This window comes from Trachinotus anak, unplaced genomic scaffold (genome assembly GCF_046630095.1).
Source record: "Trachinotus anak isolate AG129_WGS33_773 ecotype Australia unplaced genomic scaffold, CSIRO_AGI_Tana_v1 ptg000031l, whole genome shotgun sequence".
NCBI classification, from domain to species: Eukaryota; Metazoa; Chordata; class Actinopteri; order Carangiformes; family Carangidae; genus Trachinotus; species Trachinotus anak.
This window is the reverse complement of record NW_027273882.1, coordinates 4,985,069-5,006,863: the sequence shown is the minus strand read 5'-3', so window position 1 is coordinate 5,006,863 and position 21,795 is coordinate 4,985,069. Positions and strand designations below refer to the sequence as shown.

Genomic DNA, 21,795 nt, shown 5'->3' with positions numbered 1-21,795 from the left:
GTTTTAAATGATAAAGGGCCACCTTGCAACAGCAGTCCTTGTTCTGGTTTCCGACAAAGCTGAGGGAAGAAGAATCATTATTTCTGCCTCCAAGGGAGCAGGGACCAGAGGAAATAGCCGAAGTTCCGGTAAGAGCCAAGTCTGACTGTTCCCATCCTTTTCAGATCTGCATCATATTAAGTGGCGCATGTGCCCTTTGTAGTTGAGTATCAGTAAGCTGCAGTGCTGGCCCTGCGTTTCCAATTTTATTTGGAAAGAAACATTGTTAAGGTGAGCATTAACCAGTTTAAATATGAAATTTTCTCTTGTATTTTGATGCTATAATGATAAACAGTCATGGTAAGACCAGCAATCTCCTGATATGGTTAAAATCTTCCCTGATACCTTTCTATTCTCATTTAGACCATTTTAAGAGGAAAAAAATCAGGACACCAAAAGTGCCTTAGTGGTGCCATAAGGACTGGGAAACTTGTAAACCTCAGAGCCAGGAGTGTATAGGAAAGTATGCAGTAAAAAGAGCCTTTATAACAGGCGAGAAGTTGATTGAACGAGGGTCAAACTGATGCAGGGAGGATACAGAGCCAGACACGAGACACTCAGTCAGGCTACTAAACAGATGACTACATGCACATCAGGCTGGGGTTTCTAGCAGACTGGACTTTTACTGAAAAAAGGGTTTCACAGAGGAAAAATAACCTGACTGGCTGAGTTAAACCTCAGAAAGCAGAGTCCAGGAACCTCAGGTTTCTAGGAGTTCAAGCCAACTCACTAACAGCTTGAGAGTCAAGGAAGGATCCTGTCTAAATAAGTTTTCTTAATCAAGCAAGATCAACCTGCTATGCACCATATAGGCTTTTATGTCTAGTTTAAAACTAAAAGGTTCAGTGAGGTAGCTGAGATTCAAAAACAAATACACTTCTCATTTTTAAGTGGTTTTCACTTAAGGCTAAACAACAGTTAAAGTGTTTTAATTTTGTCTCATTTTCACTAAGCTTCAGCCTATTTACCAATAAATGTTTGTTTATGTAGCAATTCACTGTAACCTCAAAATTCAAAATTGTGTTGTTTCTCATGTGCCAAACTGGAAACACCATTTGGGTCCCTTTAGGGCAAAGCCATTACTTTGATGAAAGAAAGTTGCAGAAACTATTTAATTTACATTGAAATTAAATATCAAAAGGGCTGCTAATGCTGTGGTGCATACACTATTTACTGCTGTGCTACATAATGTACTGTTCTGGTTTGGCTTGATTTAACTAATGACTATTAAATTTCTTTGCCAGTGCACAGACTGCATCATTTTGGTGACTGGATTATTGCAGTTATAAAATGTAGACTTTAAGCCAGTATGTTGTATTTGCAGCAAGTCTAGACTTAGGTAATGATGGGCTGTCATTTGTTTAATGTAAATGGTGTTTATTTTTTATATTTTGTAATACATTCATTCTGATATTTAAAATAGTCAAGGGTTCAGCTTGAACCGAAAACACAGGAAACAGAATCACTTAATTCTTTAATTTATTAGTCTCATTTACATTAGCACATTTATGATTTCATTATACATAATGTCACACACAGTACCACCAGACTTAATATATTTTACAGGCAAACACAATTAACATTGTGGTATTTAAGAGAAACAAATCAGTTTAAATCAGTCTCATTATTTCAGGCCAATGTTCAACATTCTTATAATTGTTGGTAAGACACAAGGAAATTTGGTTATTTTGGTGTTTCACTTTCATATACTTAAGCTGCAATTCAGATCAAATTAATCAGAAACTTGAGGAATGATTCTATCTTCTCTCAGTCTCCCAGGTTTAACACTGACATAGACTTCATAGCAAGTAATTGATTCTTCTGTGATGCAAATATGCATCAATTATGATTCAAAATACTACATACCTTAGAGTTGGGATATGATTTATTCTGTGGGTCTCCTTTTTCCTCATAAAATATACGGCTCAGTTTCCCCAAACCTCCCTGGGCTTATGCACTGTAGTGCAGTAGACCCACAACCAGGCCACAAAAGACAGCACCAGGGCTCCATCATCATATTGTCTGGAGTCACACTCCAGAGATGTCAGCCTTTGTGGTCAACATTTTCTTTTCTGTTTTGCCTCCATGATAAGCTGACAGAGTCAACCTGACATAATTAGTTGTCTGGGGTTTGTTTGGGTTGTGAATTGCTGCTTTGGTGTAAATCAGCAAGGAGCTGGCAGCCAATGAGACAGCTAAAAGCCACATTAAAGGACAGGGGCGGCTTCTCTGCCGCCGACCGCATTCACTGCTCAGCCGCTTCCCATTGTTTTTCCTCCAGGACCTGGCAACCGCAGTTGCAGACTTGGACCTGGCAGCTGCAGCCACGGTTTAGGTCAAATTTCTTCTCACAATTTGTCCCCTGTTACACCATATAATGTTGGATTAACAGTGGGCTTTAATGTGTCAAACTGTGATACAGATTTAAGATACTGTAGGGCTGCAGTGTAGGTCATATGCTGTGGATACTGTTGTTGGATATAAAATGGACATGCTTTATTGTATTTATGCCAAAGTAAGAACAGTGTTTGCATTAATTCTTACTGTGTACATAGTGCACACAAACTATGCCATACAGTCACATGTAAACATAGAAGGAGAAATACTAAGGTGTGCATAAGGGTGACATTCAGTAAGAAGAATAAATATAGCTGCTTTGCTGTTAAAATTATGAGGCCGAGGCACAGACAGGGAGCCAGGCTGTCTGTGGAGACCTAGTTTTAGTCAAAGGGAAACTCTCGGCACGTGCAGAAACACTTCACCTTACAGGTCAACAAGCCTGAGAGAAGAAAGTTGTTGGAAACATGCTAAATAGAAACGGGTAAGAGAAACTGTGGCTGTCAGAAAGCCCCTCCCTCCCAGCGGAGATATTTACTCCCTAGGCTATAATCGCGGTCTCTTAACTATGTCTTTGGGATTGTGGAATGGAAGTGTTTATCTGAACCCTGTGGAGAAGTGACAGGAATAGCCAATGGCAGAATAACATGAAACAGCCCTCTGCTGGCCAGAGTGTAGCTAGAGTTAGACTTGTCTATTTTGGGTCAGGAACCTCTGTGCTCATTTTAGAGCCTTTCCAACTGGCCCTGTCTCTAATCAAAGGATCAAAACTGCTTTATTCTGAAAGTGGGCAATTACAGTACCAGCTACATAAAAATGGCATCAAAGACCTAAGCTTAGTTTTGCTGACTTGTTGATATAGTGGGATTTTCAGCACAGCTGCGTAGGCTTTTAGGAAAACATGCTGACAAGATATTTTTTGCATTCAGTCATAAAACAAGTGGCAATTTGACATTTCACAATGAGCAATTTTAGAGGTCATCTTTGAGGAGTTTACATTCTTGTTTTATTAACAGTCGATCTAAGATGACAAGCACACCAAGATTTGGATGTCCTATCATTTTCAGTTTAAAATTTTTTACATATACTATTCATTTTGGAAGCAGTTTCACCACATTTGCAGCTGGTTCCAGTTGTGACTGGAATCCTCAAAAACCTAAACATCTGCAGACATCTCCATATTTCCATCAGGTTTGCATCATCAGCTGCTTCTCACTGGTGCCAATTTGAAGTTGAACTCATAACATGCTTTCATAACAAAAACACAAAAATGAAATGAATCAAAACATGAGTTCTCTAACTGATCCACATTTGTAACTGTGAGAAAAGCTGCTGGACACTCATGAACCTAAATCTGAAAACTTTGAAGAGCCCATTGTTCAAGTGAAGAACATATTATGTCTCTGTGTTGTGGCACTACCTAGTAGATGTGTTTTTCAGCTGTCAACATCGTCTCAAAGCGGATAAAAAGGCTGGTGCATTCATCAAATTCGTTACCTTGTTTTGATGTTTTGCAGAATGACCATTTTTGTGTCCCTGGGTGGACTACATTGTGTTGTAATATTGGCTCCCCCTACTCACCCAAACACAGTCCATAGGGGTCCCCCATGAGAGGCGGTCAGCCCCGCCTTGAGAAGCACTAAGCTCAGTGACACGGCTGTCAAACAAAATCTCAGCGCTTCCTTAAGTCCTGGTTGCCAGGGGAGAACATCAGGAATGTCGCAGGGTGACAAAGGACGATTAGTGGCCTGATTTCTCCATATGCTGACATTTGTGAGTTTTCATGTGTTGTATGGGAATTCTTGGCATTGAGGTTGGTTTGGATACCACAAAGGGTCCCGAAGGTCGTCTTTCAGACACAATAACAAAGGATGTTGTTGAAACATGTGAAATTTTTGTCTCAATCTCACAAGCTAGAGAAAGTAGCTTGATAAGTATCGATGGTGGTGTTTACAGCTTTTTTAAATATTTAGCTGTTTCACTGACACATAAAACAGTGACGTATTAACATACAAAGTTTTTCTTGTTAACAAGATATGTTGTAATATTGCTTGTGAAATACAAATGCAGGCTTTCCTGTAGTGTTATAGAGGTGGCCTGCCTTGCCTGCAGTAACGTGGTCACTGCTAATTCATTTTCTATGAACTATAAGGTCTATAAAACTTCAGGGAAAGCTATCACTTGTGCTACAGCAAACAGCAAAGGCCATGTATTTAAAGAGTGAGGTGATCATCACAATCAGGCAGTCATCTACACCATGAATTGTATTGACATCATTGCTTTATCCTTGTATTACCTTTTTATTACAGTAAGCCAATCTCATTCACTTCAAGTCAACTTTTGGATTGTGTTTGTTTCATAAGTCTTCACAAGTCCAAAACTTTGGATGTACTGTACAGTAGGACCCTACCTGACCTAATTATCCTTAACATAATTGTAACTCAGCCCATCTCCAAGCTCTGGTTTGGTCTTGTTTACCATGAAGCAATTAGATTAGGACAGTTTGAATGAAACATACATGTGACATTGAGATAATTATAAGAAAGTTGTTAATTGTTATTCTGAATTTAACATCTTTTCTACAGGTATTGTGCTAAACCTTTCTTCTTCTACTGGAATTAGTAGCATGGTTATATGTAATTAGGAAGTGCATTTCAAGCTCTAAATAACTTTATGCAAGCTCTAAATAACTTTATGCAACAGGGTGGAAATGCCAACAAAGTTATGAAAATCGTTGCCCCAGAAGGCACTCCTGTTCCCTCTGTGTAAGACATAAGGTCCTTGTTTAAGGGATGAATGGTTGTATTTTCAAAATGACCCTTTGTTTGGTAAAATGAATTTGTTTGCATGCTTCAGGGACCCAATCAGATTTACTTGTGTTGCCACAGTAGCTAAGCCTGTTGATCCCATAGTTAATCTCCATCGGCTTCTAATGGTGAACTTAGGTGTTTTGGGACTTCTTGATAAAGCGAAGCAGACTGTAGCAACTTCACTGAACTTTGTGTCTGCGTAATGACATGATATAAATCACTTTTACTTTTTTGTCAAAATTAGTGCCATGTGTGCGTGCAGCCTGACACAACAGCGTCAATCTACCTACAAAGATGGACATTTTGACATTTTTTAGACAAACAAAAACCTGCTCATTTACTACTGCAGTAAAATTATCTCTGGAACTGTTGATAGAAAGGTAAACATTTCAAAAATTTAGCATAGTTTCTCAGATAACAGCTTCAAAACATGGCCCCTCTCTATAGACTTACACTTTACATTTGGCCCTGTATTTTTTAGGGCTAGGTATCATTTGAAATATGTCAATAACATTGCCAATAATAAGTCATAGTATGAATAAATGCGTAAACAAAACTGGTAAAACATTCTGGGCCAATTTCTGGTACTCTATGCTATGGGCACATTTTCAAAAAGGTGTTGAGGTTAAATACACACTCCTATTTAAGGTTTTAGATAGTAGTTACTATATGTTCACAAGCTATAAGTTTAGTCCCAAGTCTAGCCTCAGCTTTGTGTATATAAGCTTTTTTGTATTTTGGTGTGTAAAACCAAATGGGCTGGCCTTTGCCTTGAGGGGAAAGTGGTCTCTGTGATTTCTATTAGCTCCCCTTTACCACCTGGAACACCCTGAAGCTGTGGCATTCTCCCCCATTAATAGCCAAGTGGTTTGTGCCAGACCTGGAGTGGGCTGAGCTGGGTCACATCTGGCCACTGCAGCCACAGCCTGGTTATACTGGGCACGTCTGTCATGCCTGCCTCTCTCTCTCTCTCTCATATTGGACTTTAATTGCATCCAGGCCGTCCAGTAGCTGGCGGAGAGGGGTTTCCTCAGGCACGTTCAGATAGTTGGCCCGGCAGCAGCAGTTCCATTTAACTCAAGCTAATGTGAATGGCAGAGGATAGCGCAGATGCTGTTATGTACACACATGCTGAGGCTTGAACAAGCACACACACATACAGAGGCTCATGGACTATCACCATTTTATGCCTCATAATAAAAAAAAAAATATTGCTCACTGCATGGCTCTGACATGAAGTAGAAGTCGGGGGTCTTTGGGGCAAATTTCAGCCGTGAAGTCAGATCTAATTTTTCATTTAATATGTAACATGGCTACGTTTATGTGCAAACGCATCAAGTATTCCTTTAGAGTGGAAGCTGATGCATGCAAATGCATTTAATATCCCACTTGAAGTACAATAAGGAGAATCTAAAGGACACAGATCCTTGGAGAATCCACTGTTGATGATATTGATGTTACAACCTAAAAGCCTCTATCCTTTTTTCTTCCTTTCTGATTTCCACTATCCATCTAGCATTCATTCTGTTTCCCTTTTTCTTCACACCTTATGAACACACAATTGTCTCGCTAAAAAGTCCATGACAATCGACAGCACTGACTTCTGATCGGTTCCCATCTGTGTAAAGATAAAAGAAATAAAGTTCAGTCAGGGGCATTGTCCACTGCCCTGTGAAGCACACAGAAAGACAACAAGAAAGACAACACAGCATGTCAGTGGAAGTGGAGATAAGTAGAAGCTGATGTAGCGTGGTGACCCTGCTCAGAGGGCAGTGTTGACTGACGCACAGTGGTGTCGTGTGCAGATAGAAATATGTCAAACATGGGGATATCTGTTAACTCTTTCAAGGAGTGTAGAGGACAGTAAACTCACCTATACTCAGTTTTTTTTAATTTCCAAACTGATGCAAAGTGTTTTTTATCAATTTTACAAACATGATGATGTGTACTACATCATAGACACCTTTGCTGTTTTCAGAAAGTCCCCTGAGGTGAATGCAGGACTAAGTTATTATCCCTCATTCATACTCTTTTTATACAAAAGGAAGACGTGTAGTAGGATGAGCAGACAAAATCAGATACCCCTACTTACTATGTATAGTCATTGTATCAGACCTCATCTGACAAAATCACCATACACATGAATTAAAGCCCACTGTGCTGTGCACTTACTTGTAAAATGATCACTCAGAGAAAGAGTTAGAAGCTCATTCACATCAGTTGCCATGTGGTAATTCGAATGAGAGTCTTTAAGATGTGTGTCTACGGAGGGAAATGCCCAACCACGCAATTTAGGGGCAATACTTGTGACTGCAGCTAAGGTTTGTTGCTAGATGCTCTTTTGAAATAAAAATTCACTCAAGGGAAAACCCTTTACAGTTGGTAAATCCTGAAAGCCTCAGCAAAAGCTGAAGTGGTTAACACATTAATGTTAACTACTACTGTATCTACAATTCAAGAATGAGCTTTAATGACCAATTTTTAGGACATGCATGATTCTCCTTCTCCCTTCCCTCCTGTCTCGTCCATTTCTGACATTTATACTGAATGTTCTCATTTCCTTTTGTAGCTATGTTCTCAGACAGCACAATGTGTAATATATATAACTGGTATATGTGTTTGTGTAATTAGTAATGCCTCTTGGAGTGATTTCAGAGGGAACAAATGTGTTAACAAGAAGATATTTGGGAATAGTAGTTTATTTAATAGTTTAGTCAGTCTACCTACTGTTCCTCCTGTTTGTCCACAGGTTAAGACCACACACCTCTGACCAGCAGATGTTTTCTTTTTAGCTCTTACAGACCCTATCATGCTCATTTGTGGTTCACTGAAACCACCCACTTCCCTCATCATGGCTTGCTCGAGACAAGCTCCGGCCTCACACGAACGAATCAGCTACAGGTTTAAATGGATCATTTCCACACTGATAATCACACACCCTGATTGCTGTGGTAGATTACATCTAATTCCTTGGTCTCGTTAAGACTGTGGACACATTTGAGTCTAAATTCTTTGGACAAGTTTAAAGGCATAATGGTTAAACTAGGCTTAACTCATCAGGTATTGTACTTAAATGCCTTCATTAGTGGTGATGGTGAGTAGCCAGCTAACTAAAGCCCACTATATACTCTTTGGTTACTGTCTTAAAGGAAAAGCAGAACACATGCTTTGAGAAAATTATAGCAATTCTCTGCCTTCTTGTGGTTAGTATCCTAAAACTCTTTAATTCCTTAATTGCCATGTAGATAACACCATAAATACATGGTTGCTAAGTGAGCAGAACGCTTTAAATGTTAAACGATGTCATTACAGATAAAAATAGTAAATATGTAAGTGTTTTGGTACACTCATTGGAATGAATGCTAAAATAATATGCAACAGCTGAAAACATGAAGCTACAGCTTTAGTGTAAACTGTGCACTGTGCGTGTTTACTCCCACCCCAATCATGGCTTTAAATACATTAGTACCAATACCAAGGTTTTAACTAATGATTTCACTATCATTATGCTCAATGACATTGATCATTATTATTGTCAGACAGCTTGATTATATTTTCGATTCCCTGATTTGTATTTTTCATTTTAGAAAATGTCAAATGATGATGTAAAATGTTTCCCAGAACCTGATGTTCTGTCAATCAATAACAAAAAAATATTAATAATAATATGAAACAGAAAAAATAGCAACAGCTTAACATATGAAAAACTGGAGCATTTTGCATATTTTCTTGATAAATTACTAATAATAAATTATTATTGCTATTAGTAATTGCCAATTACTTTATTCATAGTTTCCTCCAGAAATTTGTGAATTTGTTTAGCAGCGGTGCCACTCAGATCCTAATGCACCTCGTCCTGTGAATTTCATTACATGAATTAGACATAAACAGCCAGAACACTTACTATGTAAAATATTGCCTGTGTGTTAATTTTTGATGGTGCCAGAGGAGGCGGCCCATATGCAATATAACACTGCAGAAAACCTTTATGTGAGCAGCTTATGGCCATTGTTATCTCAGCACTACGTCTTACACTTTGCAAGTTTTTTGCATGGGAATTCATTATAATTAAATTTTGATTTGAAGTCTCTTAAAGGCAAGATTCTTCACCAAGTATAATTTCTGTTCTGAGAAATTAGTTTAACTTTTACCAGCCACTATTAGCATGACAACATACTTGTCATGACATGACCTTGTCTCACTCACGTGGCCATAAACCCTCAAAGCCCCGTGTAATCATGTGGGGTGTGTCATTCCAGCAGGTGACAGCTGAAACAGTTTAGTGCCTCTTTAAAATCAAGGTCAGATTTTTTTTACCTACTACTGAGCTGTTTGATGACACAAACACCAAAGCGTACAGTAGATGAAAGACGCCAGCCAGGATTGTACCATTACAACTCATCTTAGGTTTGTACTGATGTTACCCTGTCATTTTCAGAGTCTGCCATCCCGACGCTAGTAAATTGGGTCACAAAGTCTGTCGCCTGTGAATGCGAGCGAGCTAGTGTTTTGGATTGTGTTGCACTGGATCAGTATTGCAAAGGTTTTTACCACAAACTTGATTCATGTAACCCAAACTGCAAATCGAAAATCTAATGGTCCTATATTCATATTTGATGGAGACGACTGAGTAATGTTTTCACAGTGGTTGCATTTTCTTGTCATAATCATTTATATTTCCCAAACCCTTAACTGAATGGCTGCATTTTGTCTAATCATCAATGGCGTCCCTTTATCCTGAAATCTTTGATGGTTGAAGTCAATTGAAGGACAGAAAGCCCGCAAGCTTATTGGCCACACTGATGCTTCTGTGTAATTCTGGTAGCAAATCATTTCGGGGATAACTGGTTAAACATTGTATCAAGAGCAATGTACTTCCACTGAAAGAAGTGCTATCTCATCGCAAACTGCTGACATACCTCTGGCTTAAGTTTGGTGCTTTATTATACTGTGAATGATGATTATGGAATAGTGTGTGTCCCTTCAAATCATCCTTATTGTCCCAAGCTAATCGTTGTAATCAGCGAGGCTAGGACGATTTTACCAGCATCACAGGATCTTGCACCGTGCACTGTAACGTCACATCCAGTCTTTATCAAGAGGCTTGTGGACTGATGAAGGTCTAATTGGAGTGAACAGGCAGCATTTTGATAAGAGATATCTAGAGAGTGTGTAGTTAAACAGATATCTAGATAAGTCAGTTCTCAATCTGGTTCAAAACAATACTGATACATTTGTAATGATATGCACCTCAAATTGAAGCTCATTTGATTTGTTACCATTCAGATGGACATGATTTAAATTTTTTTTACGTGTTTCTGAATGAAAGTGTATCAGATTTGAGCGACTACATTTTAAAAGGATAAATAAATACTTCCCCATTCATTTGTGATTCCAGCATTCTTATGAAATTAATTGAAAAGACCAGTTTTTGCCAGCTATATCAATTTTTGACAAATTTCACACAAAACTTATTTAGATGTATCATTATGCATTGATTTGTGACTCTTCTATTGGTTTTTTCAGTATGTATTTGTTAATCTTTACACCTCTTAACAAAAGATTACTGCTACCATGCTATAATTTGGTTGAGACAGGTGTATTTTTTTCATAAACACCTTGCTTTATGTGGCTTTAAGTGCTTTCAGTAGCTCTGAAATGGGTTTCTGTTTGCCACATTCTTTCTTTTATAAACCATACTTGGTTCATTAAAGGACATTTTATAAGACAGAACAGCATATTGTCTGTGTGAATATGTCTGGCTACAGTACTGTATAAGGAGCCCACTGTTCTTGTAAGCTGCCACGTTCTGAGCAGCAGTCTGTAAGTTCTCCAAGGAATGTTAGTAATTAGCTCAGTAATCACAAGCTTTAGGAAATCTGCAGGAAAACAGACTTTATCGCTGTGTGAAAGTCTTCTGTTTGCACTACTTTGGCTTTCTGAAAGGCTGGTTTTATTGTGACATTAAAGCAAACAACATATCAACAGCTTACAGTATGCAGAGTGGCTATATGGTCCAGTCTGCGAGGAGTTTTAGTATACAGGAAGATTCAGTATTGAGGCTTAACATAAACTTTCTGCAAAAATGTGTCCGGAGTCTGTGGTAACCAGACCTTAAAGTGGATACTACACACCCCTGTAAATGTTCTGTTTTTTATTAACTTAAGGCATAAGCCATTAAATTAGACTTCCTCAAATCTGACATGAAACAAAAGGCTCATATTTTAAGCGTATTACAAATGGAAAAGCAAAGTTTAAATATACTTTACAGTCAATTGACTGGACCTGGAGCAGTTACAATTTAGGGTATTTAGCAGATGCTATTATCTACAGTGTAATATAAATTAAACACTGGCTTCAAGGAGCTAAACTGGTTTTTCATCATGAATTGCAAAGAATAAAATATTGTTCTGACTTCTTACTGGGTTATGACTTCCCATGAAAACTGACCACCTGTTGATGCTGAAAGCACCAGAGGGCCTGCAGAAGTAGTGGTGATGTTCAGAAGAGTAGGCATCTGTTCCCAACAGTAATTAGCATTTAGCTTAGCATCATGAGAACTGTGTTCTATAATATGTGAAGACCTAGATTGTTTTCCAAATTGCCAAGATAACTTTAAGGCAGTTGATGAGAGACGGTATATTACCAACATTAACTGACTACAAATTTGATTTGCAAACAAACAAACAAACAGAAATGAGCAGTAAATCCAAGCTAGACTGAGCAAGTGTTGGCTTCTTTGCTTGATAAGTATCTTAATGACAATAATTGATTAATTACCTAATTGTTTCAGTAGTAGCCAAATGTTTAGCCTAATTCAGCCTTGGCAGACGAAACACTGAGAGATGTCTATCAACTCCCTTTGGGTGTTTCCTAGAGATTGGAGTCATAGTCCTCCAGGGCAGCTTCTCAAAGGGATTCTCTGTTTGTCTTTGTGACTGACTACTTGCCTTTCAACCATCTGATCGAGGACTCTAGATGCAATTTCTCATTTTTGTTTGGATGATTTGTAGTACAAGCTTCTTTGATACAAGGGCCATTGAGCGTGTAGTCCTCGTGGGATCATCTCTGTGGTCCTCAGAACATTCTTCTGGATTTTGCGTACAATACATGTGCCAGTTTCTCTCTCAAAGCATCTCAGTGCTTTATTGTATGTGTGTGTGAAAAGAGAGGACAGAAACAAGGGAGCTCTCAATGGCTACATCACCTCAGATTGCTGTGTTTGTGTCAGGACTCCCACTCACACATAACAACGACAAAAAGCAGCGATGAACAGTCTGTTTTTTCCACAAAAGGCTGCAGTATCAGATGAGACGAGGACGGTGCTTTTCTCACTCTCACAGTCTCAAATGTGATTGTAGTGACTCAGCAAGCGGGTGAATTCACACCAGCTCTAAATGCCTCAAATCCTCCCATGCCTCTCTTAGGCTCTGGCAAGCAGAGGGGATCCTGAAGAGGAGGCCTGTGTGTGTGTGTGTGTGTGTGTGTGTGTGTGTGTGTGTGTGTGTGTGTGTGTGTGTGTGTGTGTGTGTGTGTGTGTCCATTATCAAGCCAACCCATCTCCCCACCGTGCTGAGTGCTTCTCCAAGGTGTACAGTACAGCTAGCCAGGCCGGACAGAGAAAGGACTCCATTCTTCTGCTCCTCCTGACTCACGGCAAAAGTGCAGCACTACCTCAAGCTCTGGTTTCTGTGGTCCTTTTGTCTCGCGCCACCGATCGAGGACACAAAATGGGTCTGGAGGGAACCTAACACCGCACCCTCACGTTTCTCATCGCTCCTGTCAAAGCCACAGGCAGAGAAATGAAAAAAGGCAAACTGTTTTCACAAAGAAAGACAGAAAAATATGCAAACATTTCATATTTTATAAGTATCTTTTTCATAAAGGTAACTCTTCATGACAATTCCTGCTTTTATTAGACTAAGTCATCAACAATCCATCACCATTAACCTGAGATTAGATAAAGCACCACCATCTCCCTGTAACCTTTAAATAGGTATTTCCCGCTTACACTTGAAACTGTCCCAGGTGGGCTGCCCAGTAAAGCAATGCCACTGACCCAGTAATGTGAGCAGAATGCGTTCCTCTGAGTCGCTCCATGCCGCAAGCACTGGACCAGAATATTACAGAGGCCAATCGCAGCGGAGGCTTGTAACCAGACCACTCTGGTGAAGGAATGTTGCTGGTAAACACAGATTCGCCATTAGATATGTATCGTACCAAATCTGACCTTCACTATCAAATGGATACTGTACCTGTGTGAGATCAAATGACAGTAGCTGAAAGAACTGGTATTTGTGTGTATCTGTGTATGTGCACGTGTGATTGCATGTGTGGACTTCAGATCCAGATCAAGATCCAGATTGAGCTGGTTATGTTATTTTGGGATAGTCAAGAATTTTTTTACCTAACCCCTAGTTACTAACCTCAAAGGGCTTTACATACCTTGTTATATTATATAGACCATCACTTAAAACAAAAACAACCTCATATTTCTTGAGTTGCAAGTCTTTTGATGTAAAATCACTTGACACCCGGATGAGATGCAGGATTTACAGAAATAATCAAGCAACAAAGTTTTGGCAACTGCCTACAGCTGTTTTCACACAGTTGGTGTGGAAAAAAAGATCTGTCATCTACAGACAAAACTGAATCATTTTAATGGTTCTGTACTCTATATCGTTTGTGAGTATATATACTGCTTAGATAGTCCCTTGACCTGATGGCTCCATAAAAGCATCTCTCAGGTCTGTGTTTTTCCCCCTGTGATGCCCGATGACAGATTGGCACCAACTTGTCAGTCGGCCCCATTTACAGGGAGTTTTTTCCTCATCGACTTTCCCCACTTTCAGCTGTGACACAGCCTGGCACAGACCCATGGGAGGCTTTTGCAGCTTGAGTGGAAACCTCGGGTCTGGCCTGGCCCTGTGGCTCACATTAGACACTTTTGCAAACCTTGTCATAGCATCAGCAGGAGCTCGAGACTGGAGGTTTGCCCGTCTTTCTATTTCTTCTTGGTTTGTTCTTTCCTGGCTTAGCATTGCCAGAGGAGCTCCTGTTCTGATGGGCCCAACAGCAGTGCAAAAGAAACTCAAGCCAAACTTTTATCTCTTGTCAAACATTTGAAAAGGGAGTATTTCAGGCATGGCTGAGGATGTGTACTGTATGTCCAATCAGAACCTGCGATATGTCAATCTACAGCACTTACAGAAACTTGATTTGATTTACTAATCTAATCTTAAGCAGCGCAGAACGAACCAGTAATTGGTCCATTGCAATGCAGATGGAGATTTGTATACAACTTTACGACACTAGGTAAAATATAATTATTATCCTGCACAGTTCTGTTTCAGTTACATTAGATAAATACCAATGTTGTGTAAAGCTCTTCTTAGAGTTTATTATGGCAACTTAAATTTCTTCTATATTCAACAATTAAGCAACACTGTTTCCTTGAGTGTAACGAAGTATAGATGTGTGCAGCTGTTAGCTAGTGTTAGCTCCCAGCAGGGACGCACTGAATAAAGTAAAATCTAGACTTCCATGGCCACACATCATGTACCCTGACATAAGATCTCTTTAACAAAGACTAACAGAAAGTTCAGATCAGTGTGCAGTCTGATTTCAGTCTGTCTCTTGTGTAGAGCGCCAGAGTCAGCAGACCCTCTTATATTCAGCTATTATCTATGTTACTTTCCAACCTCTTTGTACATGTTGTAATAAGATAATTTCCACAAAGAAGACATTTTACACATCATTAATCCTTAAAACCCGTAACCACTGTGTGCATGTAATATTTTGTGAGGTTCCACATATTTACTGAGAAAAGGTGCAAATGCAAATATCAACCAATATTGGATCATTCAAACAAAAATTGAGGATGGTTGGAAAATAACACATGTCAATTCAAATAAGCCTCAACTAGTATCAGACTTCATCCACGCAGTGGCACATAAACGAAACACAGGTGTCTCTATCTCAGCTGTTTACATCTGTCTCTCACGCAATGCCGGCCTGCGAGGAAGTTTAGTGTCTGTGTGGAGATCTGTCTGCCACAGCTATCTCTAATATTTCACACCTCTATGTGGACAGTGGGGGTGTCCGATTTGCGGTCAACAACACACAGAATACCTGACTTCCTCTAGGTAGTCCTTCATCGCTCTGAATGTTCAAACAGAAGACATCATGTCCGTACTCAGAGCCGACTCTGTGTCCTGTAGCCAAGTGTAGAGCTGGTGTTTGTCAGTCAGTCACTGAAGAAGAACTGCTCACATCTCAGATTTGTGGATGATTACTTGTAGCTATGGGATGTACTGTACTCCATGTCAATATCAGTATGAACCAAAAGTGTAATGAAAGAAGGCACAAGCACTGATTAACAAAAGCAGAAAATGATACAGACTGTATGATACTGACTTGGCCTATCATTATCATTACTAGGGTACGTTAACTCTGCTCTGCAGTGACGTTAATGTGCAGCTGAGTCACACTGGTACAGATAGTGGAGGTATACTGTATGGGCACACTGTGTCTTTGCTGTGGCAGGGATGCTGTGTGTTTGAAGCTGAGTCTGTAACTCGACACAAGGCCGAGGCCAGGAGGAATTACAGGCCATCGCATAAACAGAAGCTGTAGAGCAGTAGCAGGGCGTGCTCCCTTCAGGAAATTAAAAGCCATTGCCTCTTCCTTCAGTCTCCCCATCCTCTCTCATCTGCTGCCAGCTCGGTTAATGAATAGCACACTAATAGTGTCTGGGGTCTCTCTCTTCTGCTGTTGTCTGTGGTGGACATTGACCTTCATATTTACTGTGTTATATGAGCACAAAAAACTGGATGCTGTCTTTACTACTATATCAGTGGCATGAAGGAAATCAGAAATGTTTGCAACAATAAAACACTTGTTATTTCTGTAATGCCTTAATAAATACTATGATGTAGCAGCTGTAATTGTTTTTAAAAATTAGGTGACCATTTGTAGTGTTTACATTTAGGACACATTGGGATAAAGAGCATGTGGGTGTGGTGCAGTTACATCAGGGATTTAAATCACACCCTTCATGTTTGTTCGGCAAACATATGGCACTACAGAGGGCTGTAAGTCTCCACCTACGCCTCCCTTTATTATAGAAGAGAAGGGTCTGGGAAGAGGGATAATTAATTTGAAAATGTAAACAAAGATTTTGTCAACTGAAATCCAAGCACACATCCACTAAGATATTGCTTTGCTACTACACCCATGGATGTAAGGAGAACTGGATATTGTGTTTAAAGATGGCGCTCCGTTCATTTCTATAAAAGGGAACATGTGCCAAAAAAGCCTCAGTGGGCTTCAGCAATTATTTGGCATCCGGAGCACGTGCTGCCTTTTCTGTCCAAGCTGTTTGAGTGGATGTATGTTCAAGAGTTACGGTGGCTATCATTTTACAGCTGCTCATTTTGTAATGATTGTGTGTAAGAGAAATGCTTTTTCTGCCAGTGTGTGTAATGTGATGATTGCAAAAGTTGCAATAACCTGTGCAGCTGCTACAGCAAAAAAAAAAAATGCTTTTGAAAAATGTATGTACATGTCCTTGAATTCAAGATGGCCCATCTAAAATAGAATCATATAATGTTTCATGGAAGAAAACAGAACTTACATCTTTGACATAGACTGTGCATCCATCATGGGACATCATGGGAAGGCAGGACTAGAACTTGAAAAAAGCCAGAAGCATAAAAAGTGGCAGAAGTATACAAATGTGAGGAGGTAGTTCTAGTTTTCTGTTTCTCTTTGTCTCTAAAAATGCTCAGACAACCTTACAAAAAAAATCAAGGAAAGTCAAAAAAAAACAAAGTCAGAAAAAAGAAATTTTAGGTCACTTATTTCAAAGAATGAGTTAAAGGAAAGAAAAGAAAAGCTGGAATTCTGAATCTTCATTGGATGTGTTATGTTCTCCATGGAAACCTGCATGACTATTCATTTTAATAATAAGCCACACATGAAAAAACGATTCTGTTTTATTGTCATTAACCTGGATAGTGGAAGACTTGTATATTAGGTCAAGGAGAGCATGTGCTTGGTGTTTCCACACTGCAGAGTAAAAGCAGGCATTTGGCGTTTTTCTCAAAGCAATATAATCGGGGAAAAAAAAGAATTTCATCCATAATGGAACTCTGGTCACATACCAGGCGTTGCCAATGTAGTCCTCTTTGGATTGTTTTGGAACATTCATCTTTTCACTATTCAAACATTTTCTCTGCCTCACTTGTGTCCAGAAGAAGACGGAGGAAAAACAAACAGTAGTAATGTGCAAGCTACACACCAAGCAGATGTGACGCGGTTCAAGAGCCGGACAAACATGTTTGTCACGTCTCAGTCAGCACCGCCAAAAAAATGTTAGTGCTTACATTTCAGTGCATGGTTCTCATACCAGATACTTGAAATGATCAACCTCGTTATTTTTAAATTGTGAACTTGCTTTTCATCATTTCATTGTCCAAGAGGCATGCCAACATGAGAATGAGGATTTATTACATCCTTCTAATGATGTTTAGAGACAGATTTTTTTTTACCTGTCACTATTCATCCAAGGTGATAAAGGTCACCTTTTTCCATCAAAATATTCACTGCATGTTTGAGTTCGCCAGGCGCAGCCAGCTCAGGGGTCAGAGGTCAGAGCACATCCTAGTCAGAAAACTGCCAACAATCACAGGAACTATTTTGTTCTCTATGGGGAATTATTTTATGAGGGCCTACAGAGGGGAATTACAGAAAAGTAGCCAAAGTATTTATGTGATCACTGTATATGTCTGTTACTGTACCAAGCCTACCATCATCAAGAGAACCATTATTTTGTTTGACTCACCGTTATAAAATTGCCCCACAGTTGTGTTTTGTGGCTGCTGTGGGACCTCTAGTTTGACAAATGCAATTTTCAGACAATCCTGGTTGTTAAAGCAAATGTCCCAAAGTGTGCTATTATATACTGACCACTCATATAGAGCAATGACATCCAGTTGTTTGATGCTTTAGCACGATCTACAGTTTAGCTCTATTACAGAGAGGAGGAAACGGCCCTGGTCCACTTTGTCATGTTTTAGCCACTAGCAAGCCTTTTTTAAAACTGAGTAATCCTGGTGTCAGATGTGTACACATCTCTACCCACAGGAGTGGAACATCAAAGCATAGACTGAAACTAGTGATTGATAAATTAGTTGATTAATCTCTTGAAAGAAAATTACAATAACAATTTATTTTTTTTTATAAAAGAACAAAATATTTTGTGTTTGCATCTTCTTGAATGTAATTTGCTGCTTTTCTCTGCTTTATATCATTGCAAACAGGAAACCTTTGGATTGTACACATGCATGTATTGGTCTGATTATGAAGCTGTTACCTTGGTCTCTGGGAAGTTGTGATCGCTATATATATATATATATATATATATATATATATATATATATATATATATATATATATATATATATACATATAGTTGTTTGATTTTATTTCAGCAATTAATTTAATTGAAGAAATAACAATCAGGTTGATCAATAACAATAATAATAATTTGTTGAATCACAAAAGGTACTCTAAAAGTGGCAATGCATGTAACAGGTACTCACCAATATTTGATTTTGCCTCTTTGCTCCTACAGTACTGAGTCTCCACATGTGAATTTTAACGTGTGAATTCTTTAGCCATTATGCTTCAGTGATCTCTATAACAGCAACCAGAGAGCACAGATGAGTCAAGATATTACATAACTGCTGGAGCGATTAAGGTGATGAGTCTAACAATTCACCGCCTGCAGCTGTTTTTTCTCAGTAACAATAGAGCACAGGTGTCACTAAGGCTATATTTTGATCACACCCTACACACCCAACTAATAATATAATGCCATGACTAAACCACATTCCAGACTTATTTTCACCAAGGTTTTATTGTTCAAGAAAATGTTATTTTATTCTTATTTAAGCCTTAAATACTGTATGTTCAGGTGGTGTCCTACAGCTGCTGAAGTGGATGGTGGGTAAATGCTGCAGTATTCAGTGGGGGGTCTTCCATCTTAACATGACATTTCAACACTTCAATACACAGCAGAATGAAGCATACAGGTGTTGAATGACAGACCAAACGAGGAGGGAGGCCAGATCAAATGTAGCGTTCCAGGTTTGAAGTTTGAGGTTTGAGGCCAATTGTGGCAGCGGGTTCTGCAAATGGAGTCTCTCCACTTCCTTGGGTGGATTACAGGAGCTAAATAAATCTGTTGTAACTCCAGGGTGAAGGGCCTTTGTTCCATTCATCAGCACTTTGCATTAGTCACCACACTTCAAGGGAGATGTATGTATCATTTTACTGCAAAAAGCTGCTTTTTGCAGAGCCATTAAAGGTGCTGGAGGTAATTGGGTGGGTCCTTTTCAGCTTTGGTCTGTCATTATTTGAGTAGTGTGTGTGTGGCAAATAAGCATGGTGGTGAGTTGTGACCGGAAGGCTGCCAGTTTGAAGTGTCTTACAGAAACTCACGATAGACCACAGAAACCATTTGTAGATCAGGGTGTCAGCATGAGACAGCTGTGCCAAATGCATTGTCTCCTTGAAACTGTGACCTCGGTTTACAAATGATGAAATTATTATTCTATTAATCATCTAGGTGATGGACAGAGACTCAATTATTTTGACGATGAGTTATTCATTCCATTCACTTTTGAAAACAAAACTTTTAAAAAATGAATACTTATCTATTGAATTGTTGCCTGTACAACAAGTGATTTGATTATGTCACCTTAGGCTATGGGGAAAGTATGATGGATGATTTTCACAATTTTCTGAAATTTTATACACAGGATAATGACTTACTGAATGATTGAAAAAACTGTCAGCAACAATAAAAACTGTATAATGTTGCAGTTAACTTGCCTGTTTAAATGTGGGCTAGTTAAAGGTCACAATGTGACTTTTATGGTATTTCATTTAGAAGAGTAAGGGGGAAACATTGTGAAAGAGAAAGCTTCCTGTTGCTATTTTCCATCACATTATTTAAATTTCCCAAGGAAGATATAAGATCATATCTGTAAAATCAAAACATTACCAGGAGCCAAAATTCATGTAACAAAATTGCCTGTGTACAAGTGAATGTTCTTTAAACTGGTGGGGATTCTCAGTGTGGCAACGCTCGCATCCTGACACGCAGCCTAAAAAGGGTCTGAGAGTAAACATGTGGGTGTTTGTAGACAGCTGGCAGAGACGTGTGAGAACTGCAGCTGGTATTATGATGTCTAGCCTTCAGTGTTGCCACTTTTCAATAATCCACCTAACCTTCAATAATCCACAATAACCTATGCCAGGCTGTCATCATGAATAAGAATGACTTTATAACTGACTTCCTAGATTAAAAAAGGTAAAAATTTCATAGTGTAGCCCATAAATGTCTGTTGGTTTCTCTCCACTTGATTTCTACAGGAAAACAGTGAGTCATCCAATACTCAGTTCATTAAAAGTTCTTAGTGAACCTGTCTAAACACATTATGTCTTTCCTCAGTGAAAAACCCTGGCACACAGGACATGATGTTTGTTTTTCTTTTGTAGAATCAACTGATGAAGAGTTTTTGCAAGAAAGAGATGTAGTGACCAATGTTAAATAGACAAAGTCATAGAAACTCGAAAGTGTATGTCAGAGGACACCACACACTGTTTGAATAGCAATTAGAGGTCTTCACAGGTCCACTTCGTTCCTAGTATCTTGGCCGCCCTACCTATATGCAGTTTACTTGGGCTGGGTAGTGTCCCATTGTTCTGCTGTAGGTAGACAGAAAGTGTGAACTGTAAAGTACAGGAAAACATGGTCTGTATTGGTGCTCTTCGGGACCCTGCTGTTCATTAATTGGAGGCACATCAGGTTGTCGGCGGTTTTGGTGCTCTCTCTCTGTTTTGGGTCCGTTCTGTTTGACCGCATTTTTGATTGGTGCCCTGAGTTTGTTTGGATCAGATCTGACTGTCCTTAGGTCCCTTCTCAGATTGGATTTTCTCTTTTTTTGAGAGTAGTTTTATTTAATGTTTGCACATCAGACCCAGGTAGATTTTCCACAGGTCTATTTTAGATTGTTTTTTTCCAAACCTTTGGACAAGTGAAGACATCCACCATTGATCAGTAGACATCTAGTGCAGAAACATCACAACAGCGACATAAAAAAGAAACGCACAATCTTACAGGATGTCAGGGGACATTACTACACAAAGGTAATAAAAAATAGATGGTAACAGTGATGATATACAGGAGTCTCACAGAAGTAACAGGAATATCTTAAAGGTGTGCAGTGAAATCAGCACATTTTCGCAGCCTATGACTGTGTCAGAGGGGTATTAATGCAAACTATAGCTATATGAGAAGTGATAGTTTGTGGTCTTTATTCTCTATCACAATTCTCTCGTGCTCAATGTTGCTGTTATTGTGTCCACCAGTGGATTATTATAGTGTCTGTCCTCCAAAGTCAATGAGCCAATGTCAAGGTTTGTGTTGTCCTAATATTTGCAGTCCGTGTTGTTTAACCTTTTTCCAGAGGTCAGTGCAGATCACAGAGAGGTCAGGCAGATCAAGCTGAGGAGCAGACGTTTGTGTCACATTCCTCAT

The 21,795-nt window shown here is 39.2% G+C and overlaps 1 protein-coding gene across 4 annotated transcripts in view; it reads left to right on the top strand.

Moving 5' to 3' along the window:
* Positions 1-21,795, top strand: part of aven (apoptosis, caspase activation inhibitor) — a 216,855-nt gene that overhangs the window by 7,537 nt on the left and 187,523 nt on the right. For 3 of the 4 annotated variants that reach the window (XM_071467800.1, XM_071467798.1, XM_071467797.1), the window contains exon 2: positions 17-128. The exons of the other annotated variant lie outside the window; for it this stretch is intronic. The gene's annotated coding sequence lies outside the window, so the exon portion shown is untranslated. The remainder of the gene's footprint in view (positions 1-16; positions 129-21,795) is intronic. 4 annotated transcript variants of the gene reach the window in all.